The sequence below is a fragment of the Myotis nattereri genome, assembly GCF_964212035.1.
Source record: "Myotis nattereri genome assembly, chromosome: 2".
NCBI lineage: Eukaryota > Metazoa > Chordata > Mammalia > Chiroptera > Vespertilionidae > Myotis > Myotis nattereri.
Window position 1 is genome coordinate 186,786,765 of NC_138076.1, and position 22,170 is coordinate 186,808,934.

Here is a 22,170-nt window from a genome sequence, read left to right on the forward strand (position 1 = left end):
TGAACTAATCACTGGATAAGTATGTTATAAATGAGCCAAAGTTTTTCTTTGTAGAACTTCAACTAGTAAATGAAGAAATGATAAAATTGGGTTATCAGGTTATCAATATTTTATAATAAGTCATGAATTATAAAATCTAGGCATCAAGCATTGATGGCTGCTCACATTGCAAAAAGAGAGGCAGCCAGGGATTTTGTGCTTTCTGATAAAAATTCAAATCTACAATAAAGAAGTCCTGCCAAAAAATCTAATCTATTCTGATTAACCCTCTAGATCCAAATACCAATAGACAGAAAACACAGAGGGTAGAGGAATATGTTAAACTAAACCAGGGTAGAAATAAATACAGAAAAAATAAGCTAGTTTCATTATTAAATAAATCGCAAAGGGATAAGTGGAGTAGGAATACAGTAATTGCAAAAGGGTGCAAAAATATACTCATCCCACACAAATCAAGAGAGAGAGAAAGAGAGGGAACCAAGCCATGTATTTTTAGAGATACACACTTGGATGATGAAACTACATCGAAAAGGGCAGAAATTATGTCAGAAATGTTTATTCTTGGAGAGAAGAAGGGTATTTGGGTTGCAGGGCACATAGAGGGTTTTTGGGTGGTAGGAAAGGTTTATTTCTGGACACTGAGGGTGATTAGAAGGTTGTTCAACTGATAATAGTGCATGAAGCTGTACTTTTGTTTTATGTAGTTGCTAATGTAAATATTGAAATAGGAATTGGTAGCTTGATTTGTTGGACATATGGAACTCAAGGATTTGTACAAAATGTAAGTAAAGATGCTGAGTATTTGCATATGTGATTCTTCAGTTCAGAAAATAGATCTTATAGCCAAAGCCATGAAACTTGAGAGAGTTTGGGGATTAAGAAGAGATATAACCAATCTGAGAACAGAATCCCAGTGTGGGAGACAACTAGTATTTATAGTCTGAGAGGTAGGAAGAAAACTGTACAAGCAATTTCCTTTCAAAATCCTGACTTGGAAGTTGCACATATCACTCTGCTCACATCCATTGACTTGCGTATATAGCCACGGGAAGACTGGAAAAGGCAGTCCCTTACTCTGTTGCCATGAGACCAGAAAAAAAGAAAAGAAAAGAAGGTTCTATTATTAAAAGGAAGAAAGGGCCTGATTTTGAACATTTATAGCAGGCTGGTCCTGGAGTTCTCTGGGAGACTTAGAGTTACAATGTGAAATCATGATGCTGAAACCGGTGCAAAGAGGAGAAAAAATCCCTAAAGGATGTGGGGGAACTAGTTCAGTGGATGTTAGAACATAGATGCAAGATGTCATGGGACTCTGAAGAGTGGAGTTTATACTGTGTTGGAAGAGATAGCCTGTAAGACAGTGGCATTCTAGAAGAATGTTGGCCGTGCCTTGTCTTCCTCCATAGGAGGGACATGGGAGGAAGAACAGCTTCCACAGGAGAGACACAAAGGAGCAGAGTTCTTGGAGAGAGTCATATTTCCCTTTAGAAAAAGAAAAGGGAAGATGGCTAAAGAAATTCACAAGGCATTTTGCATAGATTAAATCTCAACTGGAAAAAATACCTCCCACTATGCATTTTCCAAGTTTTGATTTCTGTCACTCTTACATTAAAGGGACAGAGAATACAAAACACTAGTAAATCAATTCAGCTCTAGTTCTTAAAATTATCTGTTTAATTGAAATATATTAAAAATCTTTTAAAGTAATAATCCAGTAACATCCTATATAATAAAAGCCTAATATGCTAAGTGTCTGGTCATTCAGCTGTTCCACCAAAGTGTAATACGCTAATGATATGCCAAGGCCTCTCAACTGCTCGCTATGACATTCATTGACCACCAGGGGGAAGACTCTCCGATTGGTAGGTTAGCTTGCTGCTGGGGTCTGGCCAATCAGGGCTGAGTGAAATGGGTCAAACATGCCTGGGAGCCCTCCTGCGGTGCTTCCAGCTGGCCAACTTCCCGCATCTCTCCCTGGCCCAGATTGTGCACTGGTGGCGTCCCTACGCCTGACCTGTGCCCTCTTGCAATCTGGGACCCCTCAGGGGATGTCAGAGAGCCAGTTTCAGCCCAATCCCACAGGGGTAGCGCTGCTCAGCCAGAAGCTGGGCTCATGGCTGGCGAGCACAGCAGCGGTGATGGGAGCCTCTCCCGCCTCTGCAGCAGGGCTAAGGAAGTCTGTCAGTCAGACATCCCCCAAGGGCTCCCAGACTGTGAGAGGGCGAAGGATGGGCTGAGGGACCCCCCTGAGTGCAGAATTTCATGCACCAGGGCTCTAATGTTAGTATGTTAGAATATTCTAGCAAACAACTTCACATTTATCAAAGTTACATTTTTAGAATATGTAATTTTGTTCTATTCTTTGTATTATTTAATAAATATAAAAGATGTATACTGTTATATTTATTTCTATCTAGTTTCAGCTTCATTGTTCAACACTAACAAAACTGAGCAAAATTTCCCATACATGCAAAGGTTACACTTATTTTTGTAAATATTTGAGAATAGAAGTAAGTAGCAGAAACCAGTTAATAACAGTTTCTTCTTTGGGGGAATTCTAATATGGATCTGAAACTGAACTGGTAAATAGTTTTATCTCATAAATGAAATTTCATTACATGGTAGTGACTTCTCAGGATTGCTTTGAGAATTGTGCAGCTGAGCAAAATTCGGGATGGTAATGCTCCATTAGCACCCTCTGTGTGGATGTAGGAGAAGGGAGAAGAAGCGTGCACGCCACACAGTATCCATCACTGTTCTAGTAGCTAGAAACATGTCTCTGCTTTTCACCAAATAAACGTAAATGTATAGATGAAATAAATATTGAAAATATCATAGATGTGTAGAGATAACTCCTTAATTATGCTTAGCATTAACATAATCATTAGCACAAGATATAAGTTCTCAAGAAACATAAATTTCAACTGAATCTTTGACAAAGTTATTGATATAATGAATTTGATTGAATATGATTTAGAGAGAGATCCTAGAAAGTTTTTAAAACCATGTATAAGGAAAAGCCATAATTACATGATGCATTGGTAATTTTTAATGCTTCTATTAACATGTCTATTGTACCAACCCATACAATGAAATATACAACAAGATGTTCCTTTTAAAATATGATTAATATGTATGGCTTGAATAACCATATTTTATTTTTACTATTTAAAACATATATCTGAAAAGCATTTGTCATATGATTCATTGCATTGGGGCTACAACAATAGGACTGAATTGAAACATTAACATAGAGAAGAGTTAAATGAATTAATGTATAAAGTTTGAATTTAAAAAATAGACAGCCAGACAAAATTAGAAAACTTTAAAACAACCAAAAAACCTTATAAATAACAAAAATAAAAGCTGGTCAACACACTGTGAGTTTAGTAAATGTGTTTAGTTCCATAACCTTAGAATAATGGTAATAATAAAATAAATCAAGGGATTTAAGATCACTCCAGTTGAATTTCTTTTTTAAAAAAATACATTTTTATTGATTTCAGAGAGGAAGGAAGAGAGAGAGATTGAAACATCGATGAGAGAATAATTGATTGGCTGGTCTCCTGCATGCCCCACATTGGGGATCCAGTCTACAACCAGGGCATATGCCCCTACCAGAATCAAACTGTGACCTCCTGGTTCATAGGTCGACACTCATCCATGCCGGCCAGGCCAGTTGAATTTCTTTAGAATTGAATCTGGATGGTAGTATGTGATTTTAAAAATTAACCAAATATTTTTTAAAGTGAAAAATCAAATGATATTTTTTTATAGTTTAACATTACCAATAAAAAAAAAAAGACTGTCAACCATTCATCCAATCGTCCATAAATAAAGTCAAAGCAGATTAAGCTGAAATGGAATAAGAGGAAAATAAAAGCAAGTCTGGCACTTGCTTTATTATCTGCCAGCATGCAAAATGGTAAGGAGATGACTCATTTCCCTGCTACTGACCAACTGGGAGATTCAGGCTTATCAATTCTCTCCATCCTCACTCCCAAAATTGTTGCTCTGCTGCATTGCAACACCTTTCATTGGCAGCCAGAGCCACTTTACCATCCCTCTACTTACATTATTTCTAAGACTACAATTTGATTTAGTGAAAAATATCTGGAGTCCACAGTGACTAAGCATTTGACATGCTTTATTTGAGAATGTGAGGTAAAATACCATGAGAAAGTGAACAGGTTGACCATTTTTGGCAAAAGCAGAACTATATGTTGATTAGAATCATCTAGAAATATGCTTACCTTCTCAAAGTAGTCAAACAGAAAACAACAGCAAGATAAATGAAGTCCAGAACTTAGAGAAATTAAGTGACTGCTAGTGACCAGTAATTAATTAGGTTAAGTCTGTTTACATTCGCTGTCTAAGTGAAAATGAGAAATGTGTTCTTACAGCCACCAGGTAAACAATGAAAGCAGTCAGATGAAGCTACAGACATTATTTATGAGTAATCAGTGGAGACAACTTTCCTTCCTAAAGGATGAGTATTTGGGGGAAAAAAAGTGACACATAGATGTGGAAATATTCTGCAAGAACTAAAATGACTTTAAAGTTGAGACAAAAGAGGAGAAATTAGTTTTGAAAAACATATTTACTTATATGATAAAAATTAACTATGTTTCTTATAAAATTAAAAAAACTGTTCTATTACATAAAGCAGAAAGATAAAATAGAAACCAAAATAATAAAATGAAGAATAAAGATATAGAATAAATTGGTTGAGAGATTTGTTAATAAAAATGGAGCTTGGTGAGATATTGATATGTAAAGAAACTAAAACTTCACTAACATTAAAATTGTCATTAAAAGCAGAATTAACATAAAAAGCTAAGTTTTGAAATAGCATTGAGGAACACTCTATGAGCACTGAAAAGAATGAAACCACGATAGAAATGAATGAGTGACACTATTGCAATTGCAACAGTCTGAATAGACATCTGACATCATTCTATTGAAATCCTAAATATAATCAGAACAAATGAAAAGACTTAACATTGAAAGTAACAAAAAAGGAAATCTGAACTAAATAAATCTGAATATGCATACATACCTGGCACATACACACATGCAACCAGGAAAAATAGCTAATTTTTTAAAATGTCAAAAATAAAACATTTACCTATCAAAAAGAAAGGGGGAGGGGAAGGATGAGAAAAAAGAAATCAAAGTTAGCCTGAATATAGACTTTATCTTTAAATACTAACTGTCCTCAGGGAACAATAAATACATAGTTTTTAGGTTAAGTATATTTTACATCAAGTATTCCTTTGCCATATATTAGTGATAGCAACTAAAAAATATTTTGTATGTATGTAACTGCTCAGAAATTTTTGTATACTCTTTCAATGAAAAATGTTGACAATATTTTAATCAAAATAAAAATTTAAGAATAGGAAACTAAGATCAATCATTTAAAAATCAGATAGCATTGACTTAGTCTAAATAATTATTACAAATATAATTTCAAACATAATAATTTTAAAATCATTCCATATTAATAAGCCAGGTGAAAAAAATAGAGACTAGTTCAATTAAAACTAAAAGGCATGCTAAATTTTCTGTCTTACAAGAGAAAAGGGAAATTGAATATGCTATATCTTTTTTACCTATGATTAAGAAAACAATGCTAGAAAGAGAAGCAGCAACTGATACCTTAGTAACACAAAGGATTATAAGAAAATATTACTAACAACCACATGCCAACAAATTGGACAATGCAGACAAAATGGATAAATTCCTAGGAACACACAATCTTCTAAAACTGAATTAAGAAGAAACAAACCAATTGCAACCAACAAAATAGAAGCAGTAATCAGAAAACTCCCAACAAACACAAGTCCTGGACCGGATGCTTCACAGTTGAACTTTACAAAGCAATCAAAGAATTAACACCTACCCTTCTCAAACTATTCCAAAAAATTCAAGAGAAGGGAAGACTCCCTAGCTCATTTTATAAGACCTGCATTATCCTGATTCTGAAATGAGATAAAGACACTACAAAGAAAGAAAATGTCTCTGATGAAATATCACTAACGAATATCCCTGATGCAAAAACCCTCAATAAAATATTAGCAAACCAAATTCAGCAATACATTAAAAAGTTCATATACAGTTATCAAGTGGGATTTATTCTTGGGATTCAAGGATTGTATATCTTCAAATCAATTAATGTGATATACCACATAAACAAAATGAAAGAAAAATCATATGATCATATCAATAGATGCAGAAAAAACATTTGACAAAATCCAGCAACAAATTTGTGATAAGAATTCTCAGCAAAGTGGGAATAGAGGGAACATACCTCAACATAGGAAAGGCTGTATATCACAAACCCATACCTAACATCATACTCAAAGGGGAAAAAGTAAAAACAGGCTATTTGATAAATGGTGTTGAAAAATTGGACAAGTACATGAAAAAAATGGAACTAGAACACCTTCTTACACCATATACAAGAATACACTCAAGCCCTAACCAGTTTGGCTCAGTGGATAGAGCATTGGCCTGCGGACTGAAAGGTCCCAGGTTCGATTCTGGTCAAGGGCATGTACCTTGGTTGCGGGCAAATCCCCAGTTGGGCGTGTGCAGGAGGCAACTGATCGATGTTTCTCTCTCATCGATGTTTCTAACTGTCTATCCCTCTCCCTTCTTCTCTGTAAAAAATCAATAAAATATAAAAAAAAGAATACACTCAAAATGGATTGAAGGCTTAAATGAAAGACTCAAAAATCATAAAACTCATGAAAGAAAACATAGGCTATAAAATATCTAACATTTCTCTTAGCGATATTTTTTGATATATCGCTTTGGGCAAGAGAAACGAAAGAAAAGATAAACAAATGGGACTACATCAAACTAAAAAGTTTTTATATGAAAGGAAACCATTTATAAGTCGAAAGACAATTTACTAAATAGGAGAAGAAATTCACCAATGATACATCTGGTAAGGAGATAATATCCAACATTTATAAAGAACTCATAAAACTCAACACAGAAAAAAAAATCCAATTAAAAGCTGGGCAAAGAGACCTGAATAGACACTTCTCCAAAGAGGACATACAGAAGGCCAATAGACAAATGAAAAAATGCTTAACATCACTGATCATCAGAAAGATGCAAATTAAAATCACAATGAGATATCACCTCACAGCTGTCAGAATGGTATCAATAAATCAACAAATAAAAAATGTTGGTGATGATATGGAGAAAAGGGAACCCTTGTGCAGTAATGATGGGAATGCATCCAGCATTGAAAACAGTACGGAGATTCCTCAAAAAATTTTAAATGGAACTGCCTTATGAACCAGCCATTCTAGTTCTGACTATATATCTGAAGAAACCCAAAACACTAATTTGAAAGAATATATATGCACCTCCATGTTCATTGCAGCATTATTTACAATAGCCAAGATATACAAGCAACCCAGGTACCCATCAATAGAAGAGTGGATTGAAAAGAAACAACCTTAAAAATGGATAAATTTTACTATAAAAGAATTATTGATAAGATTTAATAACAGTGAAAATTAATTTGTGCATAAATAATTATAAGAATTCACTTTTTGCTATCTATGATTATCTGTGTCATTTCATCAGGTCATAAATATGGGGAAAAAGTAATTACTTATTTAAAAATACAATGCAATATGTTTCTGGATAGGAAATGACTAGTGTATCACTCTTCTTTCTAAGCTCCAAGGGAATTGTACTCTGCTTTTCACTCACTGAAGAGGGCTTCCTCAGGACAATGATTGTTACAGCTCTGAGAGAAAAATCTTGAAATTATGGCCTGTAGGCTCACACTGGCGACATATGAGTTTGTTGACTCAATGAATCAGTTAACTCATTTACATAATATGAGCCTTTTCTATAGGAGCTGGATGAAGTTGTCTTTATTCATTTACCAGCTCAGTCACGGTACTATTTTCTTACGTTCCATTCACAAACTTGCTTTTCCCATGCCCCAGGTGGTAGGTAAACATGTATGGAGTGTGATTAGCATGTCAGGGAAAGAGACCCTGAGCTCCAACATCTTGATTCAAATCCAAGCTCTTAATGATGTTTTTTTTAAAAAATATATTTCTTTATTGATTTCAGAGAGGAAGGGAGAAGGAGAGAGAGATAGAAACATCAATGATGAGAGAGGATCATTGATTGGCTGCCTCCTGCACACCCCCTCCTGGGGAACGAGCCTGTAACCCAGGCATGTGCCCTTGGCCGGAATCGAACCCGGGACCCTTCAGTCCGCAGGCTGACGCTCTATCCACTGAGCCAAGACAGCTAGGGCCTTAATGATGTTTTTAAAGACGTAGTGACATTATTCATAACTTACGTGACATTAGTTCTTTAACCTCTCTAAGTCTGTTATCTGTCTACAATATTACATGAGATAACGCATTTTAAAAGTTTAACACTATACATGGGTTACACATTATCATTATTTTTTAAAAGTGGGTTATCATTTCTATCTTCAATCCTAAGTATCAGATATCTAATTATTTGCCGGGTAAGAAGGGGGCGATTGGGACACACACCGGTTCACAGTGGCCTTCAGCGAGCTGCCAATACAGAGGCAGACAGACAGGGCAGGGCAGGAGGAGCCCAGCGTGGAGTGACAGAGCAGAGAGAAAACAGCTGCTTTTTCCAGCAGGAGCTCTAATCAGCTGGAAGCCCATATGTTAAGAATATCCACCCTTCATTTAATAAGAATTTCCTTTTGGAGTTGCCATCAGCATGCAGTCTATAGACAACCTGCATTAGCTTCAAGACAGAGGGGAAATGTGCACAGAGAAAAAAATCTACCCGCAGACATGACTGAACTTGTCTCAAGACTGAGAAACATGAGAGTGAGCAGTTAGGAAATGATACAAAGGGTCTGGTATCCATGCAAGCTATGAAGTCAGCCTTCGAGAGAGAGGGAGAGAGAGGAGACTGGAAAGAGGAAGAGAGGAAGGAAGAGAAAGGAAGGGAAAGTGAGAGAAGGAATAATCCAGGCATAATCTGTACTTCTAGAAAAGATCTATCTTCTGGAGAACAAATTGACTCAGTTTCAAATTCATCTACCACCTACGTTGCTAAAAAGAATGCACTTGGATTAAAATATTCTCCTACGTATTTGGTGAAGTATAGGAAGTTTTTTGCAGTCTCTTACCTGAAGTATATATCTTCCAGAAATGAAACATAATCTCGTTTCTTTTCAAGAGTGAAATATGTTCATACAAGCTAAAGCACTTCTATTTCAAGGGAACATTATGCTTCCACTGGAAGCTTATATTCCTGTTTGGCAGGTTTGGCATGTTTGGGAATCTATTTTTCATCAAACACCGGAGGGTTGTATGGGGCAAAAAAAAAAAGGAGTTTGCATAATGAATAAGGATTTAAGCCAAAAATGCAACAATGAAGTAGCTTCTCTGTGAGAAACAGATGTTGTGGCAAAAGAGACTGACTAGCAATACGATGCAAAAGAAATATATATATTTTAAAATAGCTAAAGAGAGAATATTTCTCCTGGAAGTACTTTTGCTCATGCTATCATGCATTTGAATATGGAAGCAGATCAGGAAGGTGGAAACAGTGATTTAATTCACAGAAGAGCTGAGCCCTTAAAAACGCTGCTCTAGCCTTTCTATTAGTTTCACTTTCAAATTATTTTCTTTATTTAATTAGGATTTAATATATTCACATTTTTGTCTAGCTTAAGAAATTGCCAATTTTGTTTGCTCAGCCTCAGGACTCTAGCTCAATTTGAATGTAAAAATAATTTTTATCATCTAATCATATTTTAAAAATAGCAATAAGGAGAAATAATTTACATGGTTAAGTAGAATGTACTATAAACGCAGGTAGTTTGTTGTCTTGGTATACTACTGCTGAAGATGAGTCAAGCTGTTGTCTAGCCTCAGACCTTGGAGATTCTTCCACAGTAACCTTGCCAATATGATAGAATTTAGTAGTCCTCTTTAAAATTGAATGCAAAGAGTTATGATACAAAACCTTGAGACTGGCTACATGCATGCTTTACACATACTCAGCATTTTCCTAACCTTCATACTCTCTCATTATCTATATACATAATAGCCTAATCGACCATTTCGGCAGAACGACCAGTTGCTATGATGCACACTGACCGCCAGGGGGCAGACGCTCAATGCAGGAGCTGCCCCCTGGTGGTCAGTGTGCTCCCACAGGGGGAGTGCGGCTCAGCCAGAAGCTGGGCTCACGACTGGTGAGTGCAGCTGCCACAGCTTTGGGAGCCTCTCCCAGAAGCGGCAGCAGGCGCAGCAGGCTGGGATGAGTGCGAGTTGCCCAGCGCCCAGCCCCGATCCAGGTTTCTCCCTAGCCGCCTGCCCTTGGTGCACTGCTACATCCCCAGGGGTCCAGGACTGTGAGAGGGCGCAGGCCGGGCTGAAGGACCCACCTCCACACTGCCCTGTGCAGGAATGTCGTGCACTGGGCCTCTAGTTATTTATATAAACCCTTTGAAAGAGGGACTTCACTTCTTAAGTCAAGCATTCTTCTAGAGCAGCGGTTCTCAACCTGTGGGTCACAAACCCTTTGGGGGTCAAACAACCCTTTCACAGGGGTCGCCTAAGACCATCGGAAAACACATATATAATTACATATTGTTTTTGTGATTAATCACTATGCTTTAATTATGTTCGATTTGTAACAATGAAATTGGGGGTCACCACAACATGAGGAACTGTATTAAAGGGTCGCGGCATTAGGAAGGTTGAGAACCACTGCTCTAGAGTGTCTCCTGGGTGCTTAGCAGCTGCCTGGTGCTGGGAGTAGTGTGATGAACATGACTGGTAGCAGGATTTACCATGGAGGTTGCTTCCCACCCCTAGCCCTGTTGCCTAGCATAGAGATCTGAACCAGTTGGTATCTCCTTGAAAAACAAATGAAGAAAGTTGTAGGTCTGATAAAGTTGTTTATATATTCCAATTTAAAACATTAGGAAACTGGCAAATAAAAGAAAATATCTTGACCGAGTTATTTTGAAATGAAGTGCTAGATGCATTGGTGCTTACTAGTATATTAAACATAATTTGCTTGCTCTTTTATTCATTTCAGCTTGACAGGAGGGAAAAATGAATCAATAGTACATGAAGCCTTTATAAAGATCGCAATTCAAACCTTCAAAAATTGTATTTGTTTAAAATCTAGTGTAAAGGAGCAAGAAATTAATATTGATATTCTTCAACCTTATACAAATTGAGTTTCTTGAGATTTTTTGGTGAAATTAATACATTCAGTTACTAAAGATTAAAAAAAATGATTTTATTTAAAATGATTTTTCAATTACTAAAGATTCAAAACAAATGAAAAGTTTATTAAAGGGTATTCAGTGGGAATAAATACTGCTTTAACAATATCTGCTTTGTCAGGGCGTCTATTGTTCATTAGCAGCCCTGGAGAAGGCCATGGATTGGCTCATTAAACACCTTGCCAACTTTCTTCCTTGTGTACATTTCTGGCTGTAGAGTCAGAAAAGCTTAAAGTGACACTTCCGAAGAGTCAGGATAAAAATTAGCTTCTACCATTAAAATGTATCTGCACACATTTTAGAAGGTGGAAGCAAGGAATATTTGTGTTGCTTTGGGTTTTATTTTCTATTGGCAAGCAAGATCGCGGTTTCTAAAGCAATACTCTAGTGCTTGTTCTGCACTTCGCTTGGCATTGAGAGGCAGCTGTGTCAAAAGTAGTGGTGACAGCTAATTCCCAGCTTTCCGATTTGGGGATTGCTTTGAAAGTGGAATGCTTGTACTCAGTAGTTCCAGTGAGGGCCTCAGTCCCTGGATATGTCAGTTCTGTAGTGTATTGTTCCTATTTAAAGCCCACCGCACCAGCCCTTTCATTATTTTGAAAGTACTTTATTCTCTGTATTAAATATTTCCTGTTCCAATATTTAGATTTGTTTCCGAACAAGTGTGTCAGACTGTGAGTTGTTTCCCAATATTTGTTCTTAATCTTTTTCCAAATAGATTTTCAACTGGTCGCCTAACTAGCGAATTGAAAACTGCCTTTCTCAGCCCCCTTATTGAGAGTGACCAAGTTCTAGGTAATATCATTTAAAAAGATGTTATATTTGGTACTTCTGGTTTGTCCTCACAAGGGTAGAGCATACAATATCCTGGCACCTTGCCCTCTTTCTGATCACAGTGTGACGGCAAAGGTTGAAGAACTTCCCTGAATTCAGAGCAGAGTCACATGTTGAGAATGGTAGAACACTCTGCCAACAGCGAACCACTTAGCCCTGAACTATTTAATGACCATACATTTCTATCTTGTTTGAGATGCTGGATTTTAGATTCTCTTTCTTTTTAATAGCATCTTAATCTGAAGTAAACCGTAATTTGGTTATTAGAACTCTACCATACTAAAAACAAAACAAAACAAAACAAAAACACACACACACAAAAGCGAGGCATTGGTCCAATAGTTAGGTAATGGGTGGCAGGAGCCCAGATATGGCAAGCTGGAAAGCCAGTGACCCTCATTACTTCATTATAAACATTTGGTAAGATTGTCACTGTAATCCTCAAAAAGGTAGACTTCTTGCCAAAAGAACATGTGACCTCTGAACTGTTTGGAAAAAAAAAAAAGAACATTGGAAAAACTCAGAATGTTGCTATGTCTCCATGTGCAAAGTTCTGCAACAAGATATACTTGGTCTGGTTATAACAGGTGACTTTAAAGAAGCAGCTGTAGCAGTAAATGGGCCTCTGGTGTCCTCAAGTGTCTGCATTAAGACTTCTCAGTTAGTGGGGTACATTCCAGTTTCAAAGGTTAGATTAAGGTCAGTGATTTTCTACCTAAACTAATGTTTTCAGCTAGTTTCAAAGTAGACACCATTAAATTGAAGGAAAGCAAAAATGTGCTGAGCAAAGAGACCAGTAAATATAAAAGGTTCGTCTGGAAGCATAGAAATCCTGTCTAGATTAGATCTTTGGTTATGGTTATTTGTCCATGGATCTGTCTGTGACTAGAACAAAAGCATACAATACTTTTTAAAGGGAGCATATTGATCTTTAAAAGCCAAGGTGTGTTTGACCTTTAAAGCAACTCCAGAAGCCTCTCCACTGACACAGAAGAATATAGCCCACAAAATATGTGCAGTCTCCAACGAGTAGAAATAGTGTCCAATAGGGTAATCAAATGCTTCTGAGAGGTTTTTTGAGAGTGAAAAGGAACATTTTTTTTAGCAAGAGAAAATAAATTTAATGCATATATGTGTGTGTATATATATATATATATATATATATATATATATATATATATATATGAACTCCACGTACATGAAGAAGTCAGAGACCCCATATGCACAAGAGGTTCAGATATAGAAACATGAGTGTATGGGACATTCTGAGCTATGTGTGAGGTAACGTAGATTGAGGGCTTCTAAAGGTCATTGCAGGATGATAAGAAGAGCAGACCTTTAGTCAATAGAACATTTCCCTACCTTATAGATAGGTCAAAAGAAGTTATCCCTGATAATCTCATATGAGTAAGGCCTCTAATTCTAATTTTTCTAAGTAGTTAAGGGGGAAGTGCAAACATTTATCTTGCGCCTTCAGCTAAATTTCCCTTTAACTCAAAACAATATGCATGTCACAGAGGCACATCTTGATGTGACTCTTACTAGACCCTCACAAATGCCTCCTCTGAAAGTTCCCTGGAAGTTTCACATTCCAGAATTTGGGTGGGCAGACTGTTCTATATCTCATTAAACCAGCCTCAGTCTTGAGGAAGGCTCAGTTCAGTTAAACAGTTGTGTTTCATTTTAGGGAGGCCGTGATGCAGGTGGGCTCCCAAAGTTAAGCCTATGGCGGAAGCACTAAGGTATTTAATAAGAGGCATCTCTATGGAAACAAAAGAAAAATAAAGGTTAATCATTGGAGCAGACTATAAACGCAGCTTCTGACTTCAGAAGGCAGGCAGCCAAGAAGAGTTCTAGATGTCTGTCTCAAATCATTCTCAGATGGAGTGAAGACAGCAGTTATAGTCTGACAGATTCTCCTGGTCTGCAGCTTGAATGTCAATGGCATGAAGATTTTCCATATAGGAGCTGTTGTGGTGACTTCTCTGAAGTCTACATCAAGTTGTGCCACGGTAGTTTGCATGGCCATGAAAAGGGCAGTTTTAGTTCTTAGTGATCCCAAGCCAAAGGATGGGAAAATGAAAATGCTAGTTGGGAGGGTTGCAGCCACATATTTAAGAAAACTAAAAAATTCAGGATCTGGTCCAGTTAGTAGGTAGGGAAAAACAAACACACCAACTCAAAAGACAATGAACAGCACAAGACCCTATATTTTTTTCTCTAAACTTACCCCTATCTCTACCAAAGAAAACAAAATTAAGACATTTATTTGCAAAACAAATTTAGTTTCAATAAATTTGACCTAATTGTTTGTATAAATCCAGAAAAAAATAGTAATTAACCACATGGATCTTCTAAATCTGCTTTACTGGAATTTTTCACAAGGAATCTTCAGATTTAACTTAAAAATGCCTCTCAAGGCCAGAAAAAGATAAGCCATATACTTGTCATCAGACTTCACGTGCAATACCTACAGGTTGGGGTTAAAACCTCTCATTTTGAGGTCCCCAACGTACCCTGAGTTTCTTTCTTTGCATCTTCTAGTAAGAAACCTTCTATCCTTACCTGGAAAAACTACTGAGAAACGTGTAAGGAATATACCAGGTTAGGTCTCCCGCCTCCACCCCTCCAAGGGATTCTTACTGGTTTCCAAAATCAGTGTTAATTCCTTTAGGCTTTCTGGTCATATCTGAGCTTGCGCATGTCTCCCTCGAATGTGTCATTCCAGTCAAAAAGCCTTGTAATAGAGCTAGTTTCTAATTGTACCCTGTTGTAAAGAGAACAGATTCTTATTGAACTTATACAAACAAATATATTACCATGAAAACAAAAATACTTAATTGTTGAGAATTTCCAAAGTTTGGAGGGATCAATTAGAAAAAAATAATCTTTTTCAATACTGGTTACAAAGGTATAATTTACCAAATTGTTTTAAGTCACACATGATTTACAAGATAGGAAAAAATATTCCTTATGTCTGTAAAACAAAAGACTTAAAAATCAGTAATATTTCAAATAAAAAGTAATAAATTGTAACCCTTCTATCTATTCATTCATCCTATGTAATTAAAAGTGTTCTGCTTGAATTCAGTTTTCCCATTAGTTCTCTTAACCTTGCCTGATAACTGAAGGTGATGGGTCAGTGATAATTCTAAGAAGTTTACAAGGCCATCTGTCAAGATTCATATGATTTTCTCAGTGAAGTGGGTGCCTGAATTATTAGAGATTGTGGAAAGTGGCTCAGCAGTTAGTGTTGGCCACTGCATCAAAGGGTTCTGGGTTCAATATCTGGTAAAGGGCATGTACCTGGGGTACAGGTTGATCTCTGGCCCCATTGGGGTGCATGAAGGAGGCAACCAATCAATGTATCTCTCTCATATCAATGTGTGGTTTTTTTTTTTTCTCTCTCTCTCTACTTCTCTCCCTTCTCTCCTACTTCCACTCTTTCTAAAAAAACCAATGGAAAAAATATCCTAAGGTTAGGATTAACTAAAAAAAAAAAAAAAAAGGACTTTTGGTAAATGCAGCACTTGAATCCTCCAACAACCATACAAAATTACAGCTAAACCACAGAGCAACAATCATTTGTAACTGCCTGAAATCTGGCTGAAAGGAAGTCCTACAGTAGATAATTTAAGCATTTCAATGTTTATAATCTTATCAAACCTTACATTTCCATATTCTTTTAACCCAATTATAGCCTGAGTCAGGGCTTCACCAGTGGGTTTTGGTACCACAGTGCTTGGATTCTCATATCAAAGAGTTCTAGAAATCGCTCTTTTCTATCTCCTGACTGTTTGGCCCACTCTTGAGTAAAAAGGCTTAGGGTTCCCAGTGAGAGGTCAAGGCCAGGGTCCCTATCCCTGGTATCAATTTTTAATTTGATATAACCGGCCTGACTATGGTCAGCTATTGCTGGTCAGGTTTCTTATTGTAATCTTTCCCCCCCAGTATTTTAAATTTCTCCTCACTGGAGTAAACAGAGCAGACTTGTTTGGGGACCTTTAATCTTGTGGGGCCAACAGGAGGCCAGGTTGGCCCATTCAGCCTATGTAAGTACTGTACTACATCCTTCTTCTAACCCAGTCAATGTCTGTTTTCTTTAGCCCATGGTTATAATTGGCAAATTCCTCATAAGAGCCATTGCAATTTTAGGTTATACTTTCCTTGAGGATGGCAGCAGTTTGGTGGGGCCCCAGCCATAAATGGAGTCCAGCCACGTTTCTGTCTGGTTATATTTTGAAGCTTCCAGCCTGACAGTTACCAAACTCAGTCCTCAGGACATAACATTTTCAGGTTGTCTTTTGGTAAGATCTCAACATTATTTTTCTTCCAATTTTCTTCTTCTAAAGCACAGGACCATTGTACTTCCAGTGTCCCGCTATTTTACAATATTTGAAAATGTCGGAAGGCAAATAGGAAGAGGTCTGAGTGGACTCTGATTTTTGTTCTAATTTCTGTCCTTTCATCTTAATAAGATAATCTTAATGACTAGCTATTATAACAACATGAGAGCCCTTTAACATTTTTCTTTCTTTTCAATTAAAAGGATCTGCTGTCTGGCTTTGATGGTAGTATCTATAGCGACTTAAACCAGTACTGTGGATGCAAGAGGCCCCAGGAAAAAGGCAGAAAGATGCAACCCTCACCAGATAAAGTGTCTTCCCAGAGTTAGCCTTAGAAAGAAGGGGGGCCCTGTGTTTAAACAGCTGTCCCAACACACGGGCAATCACGTGCTTTCCCCCTTGAGACCATGTCTGGGAGGAACAAGACAGACACAGAAATCTCCCTTGAGAGTCTCTCATGGTCGGATAGAGAGCAAGGGGAACCTTGGCAAGTGCACCCTGGATGGTAGAAGCCAGAGAGAAAATATTCTCACTAGCATAAGGCCAACTATTCAGGACTTATAACAAGATAAAGGGGAGAAACAAGACAAAGACAGAAAAAACAAACTCGTGAATACTCATACCAAGTAACCAAAAATCACTAGTTTCACAAATATTTTCTTCTGATGATCAAAATTTTGAAAAAAGAAAAGGATTCTCACAGTTTCTGCTCCCACCAGATCTTGCAGAGAGATCTGAGTATGTGTGGCATAGTAAGAACCCTTACCTTCTGCTGGCCTGTGTCAGAGGCCCAGGGTCTGCTGCACCACGTGACCAAGTGCAGAGTTCCAACCAGTGAGTTTATCCTGCTCCCCGAGCCACTGTGCAGGATGAACAAACTTTCCTCCACCCTCAAGGTTCTTCTGGCTGGTCTAATAATCAAACAGATATGAGATAGATTAGCAAGAGAAGATAGTCAAATGTAATGCATACATATGTATGGGAACCCTGAATGTATAAGAGTCAGAGACCACACATGCTTAAGAAGTTTTTAGAACAAAGAATTCATGAGCATAAATCAGGGTGGTCACAAGCAAACCAGTCTCTATGAGAGTAGAATTAACGAAAAGAATATCTCAAAGTCAAGAAAACAGGAACCATAAATGACAAGGGACAAAGGAATTACTCTCTGATTATACAATCAAGATTTCATCAAGGAAATGCCATAGAAGGGAATGTTTGAAATTCCTATCTGGTAGGATTTGATCATTGCTTTGAACAATGATAGCTCTGCTATTCCTATCCTTTCAGTTTTTTTTAGAAGCCAGCTATACTTACTACTATACTGTACTCTTCCATTTTTTGAATGGGACTTTATAATATTAGGTGCATGAGTGTAGAGGAAAGAAGTGTGTACCTGGATATTTGGGAGTGGACTGCAAGTTTTCAGCTCTGACAGTAGATGGCCATCCAGGCAAAGGCCATATTCCCAGCTTACTTTTCAACTAGATGTGGGCAAGTTACTAGTTCTATTCAATGAATTGTGAAAAGAAGTGATATGTGATTCTCCCGGTTGTGCCCTTAATAGGACTTCATGTGCACACTCCCGTCTGCCCCCCTCCAAACACACACACACACACACACACACACACACACACACACACACACACACAGATGGTAATGAATAGAGTACCAAGGATGACAAAACTGAAGTGCCAATTCTTATCTTTACCTTAGATATAAGGAAGAGAGGGAGAGAGAGAGAATTCTTTTTGTTTGCACTGCTATATTTTGGGTATCTTGAGTTTGGATTAACACTATGTAAGCACAGTTTATATAGATTCAAATGATTATTTTTCTTAAAATCTTACATTACTTAAAAATTTGGATCAGAGATTCAAACTGACTTTCTATATGAATAGTACAAAGTATTGACATTCAACATGTTAGTATAAAATTTAATTTTTCTCAAGTAATTATTTTCAGAAAATATTTACAATAAAAAATTTATCTATTGAATATTGAGGACAGTAATTATTATAGTGATTCCAATAAACATTCTGTCATAGGCTCACATGTTAGACTATATTTTCAGATAGTTTGGTATAAAGCTGAGAAATAATGGTCATACATGGACTAACTTGAAATGTGATCTTATAAAGTCTAGATAATCCATTCTAGGAAGCAATTGCAACTAAAAACTATCTTAGATCATTAAGTGTATGTAAATTTAATGTTTAGAGTACAAAGTGCACACAAAAAAATAGAGGATTGATTTTAAATGGATTTTAGACTTTTTCTCAGCTTAGTAAGACAGGCTTAGACAATTCCTCTACATTAAGAAAATAAAAACAAAATCAAGACACATACTCCTCCCCCATCCTTAAATTGATTAGAGTAAATTGCTTGTGTTTCTCAAATCCAAGCTTAATATGCACTTGTTCTCTTTGGAGCAGCATGAGAAAATTCTCACTGCCTATGGCTCATAGGGTTGCCAGGGGGAGAGTAGAGCTGAGATATGAAGCTTAAGGAGTTGAGATCAGAAGACAACATGTGGCTAACAAACCCTCTTGAAAGTTAAAGAACATTTGTTGCCCAGTCAGCCTGGCTCAATGGTTGAGCATCAACCTATGAACCAGGACATCATGGTTTGATGCCCAGTCAGGGCACATGTCTGGATTAGGCGCTTTATCCGCATTGTGGGGTGTGCAGGAGGCAGCCGATCAATGATTCTCTCTCATCATTGATGTTTCTATCTCTCTCTCCCTTCCTCTCTGAAATCAATAAAAATATGTCAAAAGAAAATTTGTTGAAGTTAACAGATTGGCTTTTGGCTAACTTGATTTACTAATTGTTATGCTTTACTGTACCATCCATAATTAGAATTTGAACATAAGGATAGTGATAAACTGGAATTATATTGTGGACATTTGAGATATACGTGAATATTTTCAGGCTTCAGGGATCATTGAGCTACAACAACAGAATACAGTGGCCATGGACCCCTGAAGGCTATTTTCCTTGTGAGTCTATTTTTACCTTTTTGGGTTTAAGTTATTCAGATAAAACCATTCTTAATATCTTCTGTTGTTCTGAAATTGCATTACTTTTTATCTCAACAAATTTTGAGGCATATACAGAGTGAGGCAAAGGAGATTTACAGTTTTTTGTATGGAAATTATACAATAATTAATAAATGATACTACAAGAATAAACTGATTTCCATACTCACAACTGTAAACCTACTTTTGCCCCATGCTGTATCACTTCCTGCCTTGTATTACAGTTTGCACGTATATATTTTTACTTTCCTGTTATGCTATAGAGTCAGTCTTTTATTCACGTCCTCTTGCTTTTTGAACATACTAAGCACCAATATGTTTAAGATTTCATTGTCAATAGATCTTGATCCTGGTGCTGGGCCTATTTGTATTTGAACACCCTTATTACATTGTTTCTACTAAATATATGCATTCACAAAAAACTTTTTTAAAAATTATTGACCTTTATTCCTTTACTCATTTTGTTGTCCTCTGGAGCCAAATAAATACAGCAAGGAATAAAATTTCTATATTGTCTCATAAAAAACAAACACATTTTTTAAATGCCTCCCTTTTTCTATTATGTTGTTTGAATATGTTATTTTTTAAAACATAATTTACATACAGTGGAATGTATAGGTCTTAAGTGTACAGTTTGATGAGTTTTGAAAAATACCTATACCTGTTTAACCCAGAGCCCTGTCCAGATATCAGTTATTTTCATTTTCCCAGGGAAAATGGCATCATGCCTCTCCCAAGAAATTCCCGCCTCTGATCCTAGACACAATTACTGTCCTAAATTCTACCCCCATAGATTAGTTCCTCCTTTATAGATATTCTCTACTGTGCCAGGAGACTGTGAAGAGTCTTTAATTTGGCTTCTGGCATGCAAGTGATTTTATTAGGGGCTCAGCTTGATCATATTGGGCTTGGTTACAGTAGGGGGTAGATCAGCCTTGTTCCTGAGCCCTGGCAATTCTGGAGTTTCAACTGAATTCCTATGGTATTCAATAAGGCTTTTCCTCTCTGGCTGGGGAAGTCGATAATGTGGTCCAGCACTGCCCTTCCCAGAACCTTTGATGGGTTTGTAGCTTTGTAGCAGTGTGCCAGTCTGAAGTGTCTCTCCATGCATGGAGAGCTTAACATTTGAACAAAGACTCGAGAGGACACTGACTCAGATTGGAAGAGTTCTCTGTCCAGCTACCTTCTCTCTGGTACCCTTCCCTAGAAATAACAGGAGGCAGCCAATCAATGATTCTCTCTCATCATTGATGTTACCTTGGTGGTCCAGAAATCCAATCTTTATTTCTTTTACTCAAGGAGTTGCTGTTCTGTGCTTGGACTCCACTTCTTAAATTAGATAGTGATCCCTAACAAAAAGCCAGAACAATACAAGGTAGACTTCATTTTTATGTATTTGCTTCAAGTTAATGATCATACTCCTGATTCCTATGTTTTCCAATTTTGTCCAATTTTGCAATTATACACAGCATAATTGTAAATTTGATGAAAATTACTCTATCATGGCCAGAACTGATAGTCCCATAACAGATTAATTTTTACTTACATTTTTTTTTGACATCTCATTTTGGTTGATTAGCCTTTCTTTAAAGATAGAATAATGTATTCCATATCAATCATCTATGGATATTTTAGGATCAAATAAAATAATATTTGAAAAAATATGTTTCTCCACAAGTGATATAATTTCAGACTAATTACAATTTTAACTTTTTAATATACTGATTATCCTATTTTTTTTATAAACATACACATTGTTGGTAACATTGACTTAAGTAAACATGAGTTTGAAGTTCTAAAAAAATATATATAATCTGAGGGAGAATAGACACTCATCATTTTTTTCTTAAACTTTTCCAATAAGTACCCTATTAGCAAAGGAGTCTGTACTAGTACACAGCAAATATAAAATGTAGTTAAGATGTTACATTTTATCTTATAATTGAATGCACACAGTGAAAAATTATGTTGAGTTTGATTAAAATATAATGATCCCTCCTCATCTCAATCTTTGAGCAAAATTGAGAGTCAGGAATGTATACTGTGTTAGTTCTATCTGCAGTTGTGGCCTGTACATAAGTAGTTATACCCTGCTTAGAAAATTTTGTAATGTATGTCTACGTTTGTCTGAGAACTGGAAACATTGATTTGAATTTGAATGTTTGGTCTACTTAATTTCAAATGTTAATATTTGAAAGAGTTGCATTTTATAGCTTTGTAACTGAATTTTCTTTATATCCATTTTTTATAAACAATTCAAACTGAGGACAAATTTAAAGAAAAATAAATGTAATTCACATATTTGAAAACATTTGAATAGGATTTATTACATTTAGAGATGGGTTATTAGTAGAGATATTAATATTGCCAAAGGGTTACAAGTAATCTTGTCCCCCTCAGTCTTCCCCCTTTCAGATAAGTTAGTTACTGGTTTATTGCAAGTATCCATCCAAATCCTTACAAATGGGTGCGTTATATATTTCTAAAATGCACTGTGAACTGACACTACAGAGAAGTTGTAATTTAACGAAGACAACAGATAATTAATTTTGAATAATCCAAACATTTTTGGTACATATTTCAAGAAAGACAGACTTAATACAACAGCATGCATCCTATATAATAAAAGCTTAATATGCTAAGTGTCCAGTCGACTGGTAGGTTGCTC

General features: G+C 36.6%; 1 protein-coding gene across 1 annotated transcript in view; it reads right to left on the minus strand.

Moving 5' to 3' along the window:
• PIK3C2G (phosphatidylinositol-4-phosphate 3-kinase catalytic subunit type 2 gamma) overlaps positions 1 to 17,372 on the minus strand; it is a 283,175-nt gene extending 265,803 nt beyond the window's left edge. The window contains exon 1 of the mRNA XM_081084139.1: positions 17,228 to 17,372. The gene's annotated coding sequence lies outside the window, so the exon portion shown is untranslated. The remainder of the gene's footprint in view (positions 1 to 17,227) is intronic.
• Positions 17,373 to 22,170: the final 4,798 nt, after the last annotated feature.